This window comes from Seriola aureovittata, chromosome 7, assembly GCF_021018895.1.
Source record: "Seriola aureovittata isolate HTS-2021-v1 ecotype China chromosome 7, ASM2101889v1, whole genome shotgun sequence".
Classification (NCBI taxonomy): Eukaryota; Metazoa; Chordata; class Actinopteri; order Carangiformes; family Carangidae; genus Seriola; species Seriola aureovittata.
In genome coordinates this window covers 2,471,646-2,482,500 of record NC_079370.1, presented here as the reverse complement: position 1 = coordinate 2,482,500, position 10,855 = coordinate 2,471,646, and the positions used below count along the sequence as shown (strand labels likewise).

General features: G+C 41.1%; 1 long non-coding RNA gene across 1 annotated transcript in view; it reads right to left on the bottom strand.

Moving 5' to 3' along the window:
* The window catches only part of LOC130172283 (uncharacterized), a 13,766-nt gene extending 9,805 nt beyond the window's left edge, over nucleotides 1-3,961 (bottom strand). The window contains exons 1-2 of the long non-coding RNA XR_008828246.1: nucleotides 3,836-3,961; nucleotides 2,963-3,161 (exon numbers count right to left, since the gene is read on the bottom strand). This is a non-coding gene — a long non-coding RNA (uncharacterized LOC130172283). The remainder of the gene's footprint in view (nucleotides 1-2,962; nucleotides 3,162-3,835) is intronic.
* Nucleotides 3,962-10,855: the final 6,894 nt, after the last annotated feature.

The window sequence follows — 10,855 nt, the reverse complement described above, 5'->3', positions numbered from 1 at the left end:
AGGCTGATGGGAGAAAAAGCTGTTTTCCCACCTTGATCACAAGTTAAGTTTTAAGGGTCATAATCATGTTTCTTTTGGAAAGATGCCTTAATTACTCACCCATATGAGGCTGATTCATTCCTAATATCTTAATCCCAAAGCATTATACAGTACAGTACACTGTGTGCTTGTGTTTAAGCATGGGTGGCCCCAGCAGCGTCCTATCTGTGGTAAACAGACAATAAACGGAGCCAAGTCCTGACATGAGCAGAGTGCTGGGAAAGTGGCACGTTAGCTGATTACAGCAGGAGCGGTTAGCTTGTTAAAAGAAAGGTGTTTTGTTACTGATAATAGATTTCAGTGCATAAATGAGTAAGTAAATAAAAACTTTATAATCATCCTGGATATAAATTAGGTTCTGAACAGTGTGGCAGTTAAAAAACAAAAACCTCCACAGTCTCACAAAGACGTGAGACAAATTACGAAAAGGACGCGAACAAGATTTGAAACTGCATGAAGCATTACTGTCTGAAAAAGTGAATTTATTGATACTACCACCAGGAGGCGCCATAAGTTATACATTTTCAAATTCTTATTATCACCTGACTCAGCAGTTCCCCTCAAACTCTATAGAGCGTCTTTCAGCTCATTGTTTTGGTCTCACAGTTTATTATATTATGTACCACTCCTCCGACCTGAACGACCGTATACTCGTATATAGGCGTCCCGGACCTTGGTTGTCATGGTTACAATAATAAGCACACAGACTGTAGCGACAGTGGCGTACCTTCCTTTGTGGCCACGGTTACTATAATAACGGTCATGGCTTGTTTAGGTTTAGGTTAAAATGATGACTTCCTCAACATTAGACGATCTCTGTTGTCATGGTTACGATACAAACTGCAGCTCTCGCACGGGAATCGAACACCGCTGTCCTGTGTCACATTCCCGTGTTTTGTTGACTCTGATTCATCCACACACACAACCTCCCTTTGCTCCTGTCGTAATAACTACGACCGCTAGATGTCGCCTAGCAACAAAAGGTAACTATGGGTCACAATAACCTGCTGCTCAAACGACCTATGGGCTCGTATTTAACAGGACAGTCTCCCTGGCACACATCTCAAAATGCATGCTAACGTTGCTCGGCGTCTGCAAACGTGCGAATAGGCAACTGTTTGCAAACACAATTCGCCATTTCATACATCACTGTTATGATTTACAACTTGTTCTTCTGCCCCAAAGTGGCCAAAAAAATCTCTCTTAATGCAGATGGAGCTATGAGTTGAAGCGCAATCGGACTCAAGGCTGACCTCAGTTCACATTTCTGAGCCATCAGCTGTAATGGCTTCAGCATGTCAGACGACCGAGCGGCCAAGTGAAAGTTTCTCACTGATTAACTTAGTGGTCTGCTGCGCGGCTAAGCCCAGAGAGTCTGTGGTCTCTCTACATGTCTGTAACCTAGAGTTTATTACTGTGCGGGGACAAAATGATTTATATGAAACAATTAGAGGTGACGTGTCTGTCATTAAAGAGACAGTAAGTTAAGATTTTTACAGCTACAAAATGAGTCTTGAGAGGTTGATAGTTCTTTATAATTCTGATTCAAACCCATTTATTGCCGTGATTCTTGGAGCAGAAATGGACAGTAAAAACTCTTTTGCCTTTACCGGCAGTTCCCTTGAGAATAGCAAGTAAATAAAACATTTTATCATGAAAAGGAAAGAGAAACATGTTGCTCCTGCCTGTTTCTAGACTTTAATAAAGGTCACAGTTTTCTCAGTGCCCCCCTTTCACTGTAAACGTAGTACTTCCAGTCCCACCTGACCTGCAGACTGTACTGTACCAGCCTCAGCGTGTTACCATCCTCACTCCTCCACCTCTCTCTTTCTCTCAGTGAATGCAGGGAATGTCGTGTCAGATGAGCTCGCCACCGTTTTAGGATTTACAGTTAAACCAATTACTCACGAGGGCCATGGGAAGTCCTCACGTTTGACCGATCACCTATAAACCGAGTCTATCGGGCGTCTTTCAGCCAAAGAGCCTTTGAGTCACACAGAGAGAAAAGGGAAAGTTACTTCATGGGAAAAAGCCAGGGGCCTCGTTTATTTAAAAAGATAAAAACACACAGCTTATGTAAGTGTGTGTGCATGGTGAGTGGTGATAAAACACCCAGAAGAGACATGACTGAAACACTGAAAGTCAAAATATATGTGCAGGTTATAAGAACTATTCACCAGTAACAAAAGAGCACGAGGAGAGAATAGTAATACAGTGTCACCACCTGTATATGTCTGTCTCTGTTTGCAGATAAACTCACGTCACCATGTCATCTTCATGCACATCATCACATGATGTTGTTTGACCACACACACTCACACACCAGCTGCAGTATCTGACTTGATTTCTTTGTCTGAAGGCTTCGTATGAATTCTTTATTTCAGTTTATTTGTTCTAATTGTGTCATTTGAACCCAGAAATGTTGCAGTTTTGGGTTAGATATTTTTATAAACTCCTCGGGTGCCTGAAGACTTTTTTCTTTTTGTATGAGTGTGCAACTAGAGAGAGAGAGAGAGAGAGAGAGAGAGAGAGAGAGAGAGAGAGAGAGAGAGAGAGAGAGAGAGAGAGAGAGAGAGAGAGAGAGAGAGAGAGAGAGAGAGAGAGAGAGAGAGAGAGAGAGAGAGAAATAGCATCTGACCCAGCCGCCCTGCCATCTGCCGAAAATACTGAAATTGCCGTCATTATGGTGTCGCACACTCATGTTTAATGGTTCACAATGACTGTTTTGGCAAGTGAGACCACAGCAGTGTTTAAAAATATATTTAGAGGTGATGCTGGTTTTCTGGTCCTTGATGTGTGTGTGTGTGTGTGTGTGTGTGTGTGTTTCCCTTTTCACTGCTGAACTTGACACATTAACTTCTACCAGAAACAAACCCTTAGCAGTGAATGCTGATTACAGATTAATTTATTTCCCACTTCTTACCAAAAGGTCATCGTGCTGCGATGCGGAAGGTTTTTTCCCTGCAAACTGTTTAGTTATTCAGGGGGAAGTTTGTTGAGACCTGCCGTGCTCCTTTCTTTCTCAGCAGCGACCCAAAACACAGAGGAACTGGATACACCTGGGAACACTCGACCACATCCTCAGTCTTCCTCAGTTTGATCCCAAAGCCGGTTCTTAAAATCTAAATATAATATTAAATATATTACACATCTTACAAAGGAAGCAGAAGCTTTGTGTTTTTTATATCTTTCTATACTAAATTAGTTGGTTTTGACTAACACACTGAAAATGCTATCAGGAGTGCTACGCTATCACCTACAATAAACAAGTGTAATATGAGGCATACTAGACACATATCGAGCAACTGCAAAATGCCTGTAGCTTGTCATCCCTGTCTCTCTCTCTCTCTCTCTCTCTCTCTCTCTCTCTCTCTCTGTCTCTCTCTTAAAATTCTTTGTATTTCGGGGGTAAAAACAAACAAATGTGTGGGTGGTTTTGCTCTTAAACATCTTCAGATAGCTTGAGATGCAGGATTATTTTGGAAACATACGAGGACTAGTACCGTACATCCAGTGAGAGAAAATACTGGTGGATTTTCAGGTTAATAAATGATGTTACCAGGAAAACAAGTGTATTACCCAAAGTCAAGGTTATATCTCATTTTGTGGGAATTGTTGGGTAAAGGAGATTTAGAGAAAACTGAAAGGAAAAAAAGAAAATATGTGTTTTGTTTTTGCTGGTGTACAAACCCACCTCAAAGTGATAACAGAGATAAAAAGCACTAATGGTCTGAGCGTACACTATATGAACCCTGGCAGTCTTTCTGTCAACATCAAAAACAATGAACATACATACATAATGCATTTTCCTGCGACAGGCCACCAGACAAACAATGCATAATGCCTGTTGTTGTTGCCCGACCTCACAGCCCATAATTCTGGGTTTGAGTTACACTTTTGTCCCTCGCAGACTGAGCTCACGACACCTGTTCAGGAGAACGTCAACAAACTGTGGAGGAGGAAGTACTTTATTATTAACCTGCTGGCTTTTGTTGCTGTGTTTGCTCGGTGACATCATGGCAGGTTATAAAGTGAGTAATGGAGGGTTGTTTGCTGAGAGCGTGTACCAAGGACGTCAGCAGAAAGAAATATGGGTTAGGTCGTCATGTTTTGTAGCTTTCTCTGTCTCCCTCGTGTTTTAGCTTCTAGCTTCTAGCAGTTTTATCAGCGTTGTCGGTCCGATGGAAGCACTTCAAACTCAGATATCTCAACGATTATTAGATGTATTGCTATAAAATATTGTTCAGACATTGATGGTGCCCAGAGTCCGAAGCCAACTGATGTTGGTGATTTTCTGACTTTACCTCACCGTGAGTTGTCGGTCAGACTGAAATGTCTCGACAACTATTCGATGGATTGTCATGAAATTTACTACAGACATTCCCTTACGATGAATTTTAATAACTTTGGTGACCCCTTCAATTTTCCTTTGGCACCATCATCAGGTCAAAACTTTAATTTGTCCAATGGTTTGAAACTTGAAATATATAAAGAACAAAATATCATAAGTCTGATGTCGCCCTTTCCTCTTGAGGGCCTCTATCTATTTTTAGTGAGATACTTTTCAAAGATAGTTTCCCATTACTCTTTACTGATATATTCAGTGGTTCCTAAATCCCCATCAAACTGTCTGATTTAACAGGAAATGAATATAGTCCAACCTGCCATACTGTGCTTGAATAATTCAGGCTTTCATTTGGGGAGACCACTTGCAATCAATCAGCAGCAGGAGGGAAGGGACATCCCTATTATGAAATGCAAATTCTTTGAAACTTCATTTGAGTCGACTGGTGTGTGAGCTTGTGTGTGTGTTGTGAACAGGTATGGCATGTTTGTTAACAGGCTTACTGAAAGCACCAACACATTAAAACAGAGTAGCCCTGATTAAAATGTCTTTCCATCATTATCACAACCAGAGGCGCCATTATGTAATGGTGTAACCCATTGTGTTTCCTGGTCAGCGAGCATACTAACTAAGAGGGAGAGAGTGGATTTCCCTCTCGCCTCATTAGGATGCAAGTGGGGCCGAGGTCTCCGATGGATATGAAGGCCTTTGTCTGTGTCTGAGTTGGAGTAGGACCCATTTGTCCCGCTGTCTCAACAGGGACGCAGGAGTTTAATAGCTGGAGGTTGACCTAGTTGCCTCGTCTAGCCTGCACTTGTCTCTCTGAGCGTTTGAGAATGAAAGAGAAAAGAGGGGGTAGAAGAGAGGAGAAAAAAAAGAAAAAAGGGAGGAACTGGGGTATGTACCCTCCCCTGCTGAGTGATGGGACAGCTGAGGGCAACTGTGTGGCAGGAAAACAAACCCACATATTCTCACTGCTCCCACTGCAGAAATAGAACAGCAGCATCCATGAAGGCATGTGCTGCCAACTGAAGCTGAGCGGCAAGATGCTGCTGCAATACTACTCACTTTACAGGCAAAAGTCCCTTCTGAAGGGTCACACAAGAAACCCTCATGTGAAAGTAACTTATCATCACACTGTATGTTGACGAAGTTGGTGACATCCAGCAGCCGAAAAAGCTCTACTGATCTTTTTCTTTTTTTGCCACTTTTAGCTCTTTGTTTTGGTGTCACGGCACATTTACTATTCTCATTGCTTTTATCAACCTTGTTGTCTGCAGAGGGACAAAGTTAACGACTAGCCGATGAACAAAATGGAAGATACAAAGCCCAGTAAAAGTCTTATCATCCTGCTCGCAGACCATAAGATAAAATCTTCTCTCAGGACTTTAGGGGCTCCGTAGATAGGAGTTGGTGGAGACACTGAGCCCTTGAAGTTTAAACACCAACGCATTGTTAGAGGGCAGTCATTGTTTTGATGGTTTCTGCCCCTTGGTGGCCATAAATTGATTAACACACTGTAGAAATTCCTTAAAGGAGCTATTTGTAAGTTTTGCTACATCCAACCATCAAACTTCATTCCTGTCTCCAGCAGTTGAAACCAACCATATTGTTTCGCTTGTATTCCTACAACTTCTTCTCTTCTACCAGGGTTAGCGTGCTAACCAGCTAGCTCCCGTCTAATCAGCCCATCTTGTCATTTTCCGATACCAAGTCACCGTAGCGTCCAATCTTCCCCGAAGAAGTAGAGCCACTCAGAGGAAGTATTATAGCCTCTAGTATTGTAAACGCAACGATGGCTGAAGCTCTCGGCAAGACTGATAAGCAGACAGCTGTTAATGCTAACGCTGGCTAGCCAGGATATTACAGGCCTAGTCCATCAAGCACCAGAGACACCAAGTTAAAAGCCTTCATCAATTACTAAACTACACCATTTCGATTTTTCATATTTTTGAGAGTTGGTTGTGTCGTCTCTTCACTTATGTTCTATATACGTTAATGGAGACTGATACAAGGCTGCTTTAAAAAGACGATTCCAACAAAACAAAATAATGAGGACGTGACCTCATGGTGCTCAATTGGAACTACATGTGTAAACACTTACATCACGTCCCAACACTGGTGAGCTCTGTAAATAAACTGTAAACATGTAGGGAATCTAACATAGTGTTCCTGTCAGCTTGTTGTTTGTCATCCCATTGCCCTCGTTTCACTGTAACCATCAGGAAGCAATATGTTTACAGCATTTATTGCTGCAACTCTTTGTTTTACAACCTATTCCTTTCATCTGTGCTGTTAGCAATGTCTGAATTTCCTCCTGAGGTTCCATAAAGTTCATATTATCATATCTCAGGTTATCACGGCAGTGCACAAGTTGTCCTTGGGGTGTTTTAGCAGAAAATGTGTTGTCAGCTGTCAAATGTAGATGTCATAAAGAGCGACACAGTGAATTCAAAATAGCCTTATCAACCCAAGCACTCACAGAAATGCCAACATGCTACGAGACAAAAGAAATCAAACCAGAGGAGGTGTTTTGTCAGCATTCCCAGATTGGGATTTAACACACTGGGAATACAGAGAAAGCCCTCAAAATGTCACAATCTGTGTCATGCCACAACATGTTGCGTGAAATTCTCCAGGCAGTATCATTGAGTTGAGGTAAAAAAGAAAGGAAAAAATGCTGAAATGCAGATGTTGACAATAGCCGATGAGGGATTGTTCACTACGAGGTTTTCCTGCCCAGAACTGCCTCTGCCCACGTGTTTGTCCATCAGAGAGTGTGCAGGGCCTGCGGCAAAGACTTCCCTGCAGGATGCACCTGCTCTGGCTGAACAGGTCTGCGCCGCACCAAACACGTCACGACCGTTCCCTGTGGGGGGAGCCTATTGTGCTAAAAGCTGCTGAACTTGTAGAACACTATCCAGTTGTCAAGAAAAAACACACAGTCACAGGCTGTTCTACTGTGTTGCAATATTTACTTTTCTCTCTTTGTGTGGAAGGTCAGGGGAAGCACCCACAAAAATCCTGAACCAAGAAGAGCAGATTATTTCATTATTTGTCAGAGACATCTGTGGAAATATTTTCAGTGCCCATGGATGTATTTTATTTCTTTATTTGCATTACAGTTACAGTACAATGAGTGTGATTTACAATAAACAGTTCACTGTCAGGCTCTGTCGGTGTGCCACTGGATCAGATTTACCTGAAAATGTGCATCGCTGCTACAAAACAGGAAGAGGGCGCTATTCTTGGACGAGTCTTTCTCCAACTAAGCCTGATAATGACACTAAATGTCTATTTCATTTCACTTCATTCACTCCTGGATGTTGTTGATGCATCTCTCAACATCATTTTGAGTGAACGGAAGCAGGCAACGTTTGTCGGTTAAACAACAACAACGCTGACGCTACTTTTAGCTTTCTAAATCCTGATTGGTTTATTGTTTCTCCAACCAGGGGAAACACCAATGGCCACAACACCAAACCTTTTTGAATCATCAAACAAATCAGAGGTTTAAACTATTTCTAGCATGGTGTATAAAATTAGAAATGCTCCAAATATAACCTTTTAAACTGGAACTCATGCTAAATAGCAGTGCTGCAAATTAGCAATAGTGCTGCAAAACATGTCTGCGATCTATCTTTATCTCTGAGCGCGCTCTTCTTTCTTTCCTCTTGATTTAGCTTCCTTTTTTTGCGTCATCCACTTTTCCTTCCATTCAAGTTTTTTCCACCGACAACATGCATGATGGACGCTGAACCCGCAGCTGGGTGAAAGAAAAACTTCCCCTCAAATCCCCAGACTGAAGTTCCTGTAGCATGTTTGACAAGCAAATAAAAAGCTTTTAGAATCTGGACCTCTGCCAGTCATCACACAGATATTAGATTTTCCAAATAATGCTTTTTTGTGGCTTTTGGGCTGATCTCTGTAGTGATCAGGAGGCGCCACTGAAATCTACGGATTGCTCCTCCTGCTGAACAAGGCATCATCTGTCTTTCCTGCGGCGTCAGATGCAGGTGAAGGTGGACACTGGCTACTTTTGAAGTCTCTGCTTTCAGTCCCCGCGGTGTCTCCGAGCTCAGAGGCCCCGCTGAAGCAAATCAAACGCTGCCCAAAGACAAAGCTGCTTTGTGTTTTTTGGGGTTTTTTTTTCATGGCCGCAAAGTTAGATTGCTAATGAGGCTCCGGTCTCGAAGCTCAGATCTGGCTTTGGGACTCTCGTCTCAGGTTTCAGCTCACATTGCAAAAAAAAAAAAGGAGAGACTTTATCAGTCTGCTCTCCTTTCTGCAACTGAAGTAGAGCTCAAAGGGATTTTTAAACCTCTTTTTGAGTGGTTTACAGTTTCTCAGAGTAGAAGCTGAATTTGATCTTTCTCTAATTTTTTGCACATTACTCCAGAAATACTCATTAAGATAAAATTGTGACGTTTAAAAAAAACATGAACGTGTATTTTATAAATTTCTATTTAAATGTTAATTTTCTTCACAATCATGTAGCAGTATGAATTTTAATATCTCTGTTGGGAGTCAAATTTGGGTTCTGAATATTGATGAACAAACTTTAATTAGTTATGGTGTTAATCGTTCATTTATAATAAATGGCTGCTGTTGATTTCATTTTCCATTTTTTTAAAATAATTATTTGGGGAAAAAAAAGCATTACTATCAAAACATATGAGCATAAACAATGATGATTTATCTGAATGTAGATTTATAAATATAAATGACAAGAACAAACAAACAAACAAAAAATGACCGGATCAACCTGTTGATCCGAAAGAGACGATGAGCCTCATGGTTTGTGTCGGAGACAAAACAATTTAATCTGGGAGGAAATGTGTCTGTGAATGTGGACGTGTGATCTGTCATGACTCAGGCCTTCTTTTACAGAATAGTGAACACGCATTACAAGCGCTGGATATAATACTGTGGATATATGAACAGTAAAACACAAACAATACAATCCTGCAGCAGTAAACACTAGTTTTGTAATTCAGGCGGTAAGTGTTGAATAAACTGTTTGGAAACAATCTAATCTAAACTGTGTATAATAATCTCCTCCAAAGCTGGATTTATTTTAGTTTGTGTTGCATATTAAGGGTGTTTGTTTTGTTGTATTTGATTGTCTGTGTTGTAAGAAAGAATAAAGCCAGGTGTGTTTATACACTTATGTTCACAGACATATTGTATGTGTGTAGTCATCATATTGCCTATAGTGCATCCTTTTAGACAGAAAAACAGGGCTTTAGGTTAAAGAGCTGACTCATGACCTGACGTGGAAATAATTTTCAGAACAGCCAGAAGTCTAACTAGATGTCTTTGTTGATTACAGCAAATCTGTATTAATTCAGCATGAAGATTTCCCATAACTGTGTTTACCACGTAGGCCTGCAGCTGTGGACGCTCATAATATTCTACTATGCTTTCACACATTCAGTATTTTGTGGATCCAGCGGTTTATTTGTCACGTTTTCTCCTTGGTTCATTTCTGTTTAGCGACGCCGAGATACGCTGTGATCTCTTTTGACAGCAGAACACCAGCCCAAAGAAACTCCTGCAGGTTAAACTGGACTAACACAACATTTTTAGGGCTGACTAACTCTGAAAGACTCACAATAGAGGGACGTGAAAACACTCACTAGCCTAGCAACATTAAAGCTACAAGCAATCCATAATACCACAGTCACACCGATACTCTCTCCATTCAAAGTCAACCGCATTATCTTCTCATTCATTAGGCAAAATATGTAAATGTTTTTACTTGAGTTGTACGTGCTAGCATTAGCTGATTATGAATGTGACTGGGGACAAAAAAAGCTGCGTTCTTGAACCAGGGTTCATTTCATGCTTTGTGACATTAGCATAGCCAGATTTTTTGTTGTTGTTGCGCTAAACAACTGTGTGTTAAAGGGGCCATTTTTAAGTTTCCCTATTGCTACATAGCTAACGTTAGCATTAACTTTTACTTACCATTCTTGAGAAAATGTTGCAAATTCATTCCTTTACTCAGCAACCCTCTTGTTTTGCCTCTATTTCTATCATTTCTATTCTTCTACTGAAGTTAGCATGCTAACTAGCTAGCCCCAGCCCAGTTGGACACTTTCTGATACTGAGTCACTGCAGCATCCAGTCTGACCTGAAGAAAGCAGCGCCGCTCAAAGGGCGTTTTATAACCTCTTGTCTTGTGAACTCAACAATGGCCGAATCTTTTGGTAGGACTGGTAACTAAACAGCTGTTAATGCTAATTTTGGCTGTGTAGCAATAGCAAACCTTACAAATAGCTCTTTTAATGCATCTGTGTAGATTAAATCAAGTCCAAATGTCAAATCTGAAAACTCAGGACTTGATTTGCACAGTTTGTTGATAAATTTCCAGTTGTTATAAATGGGAACCAGTTCAAAATTCAGAACAGTAACTTATTCCTGATACCCAACAATATGGCTAGTTATGACAGTTATCTCCCAGCCACA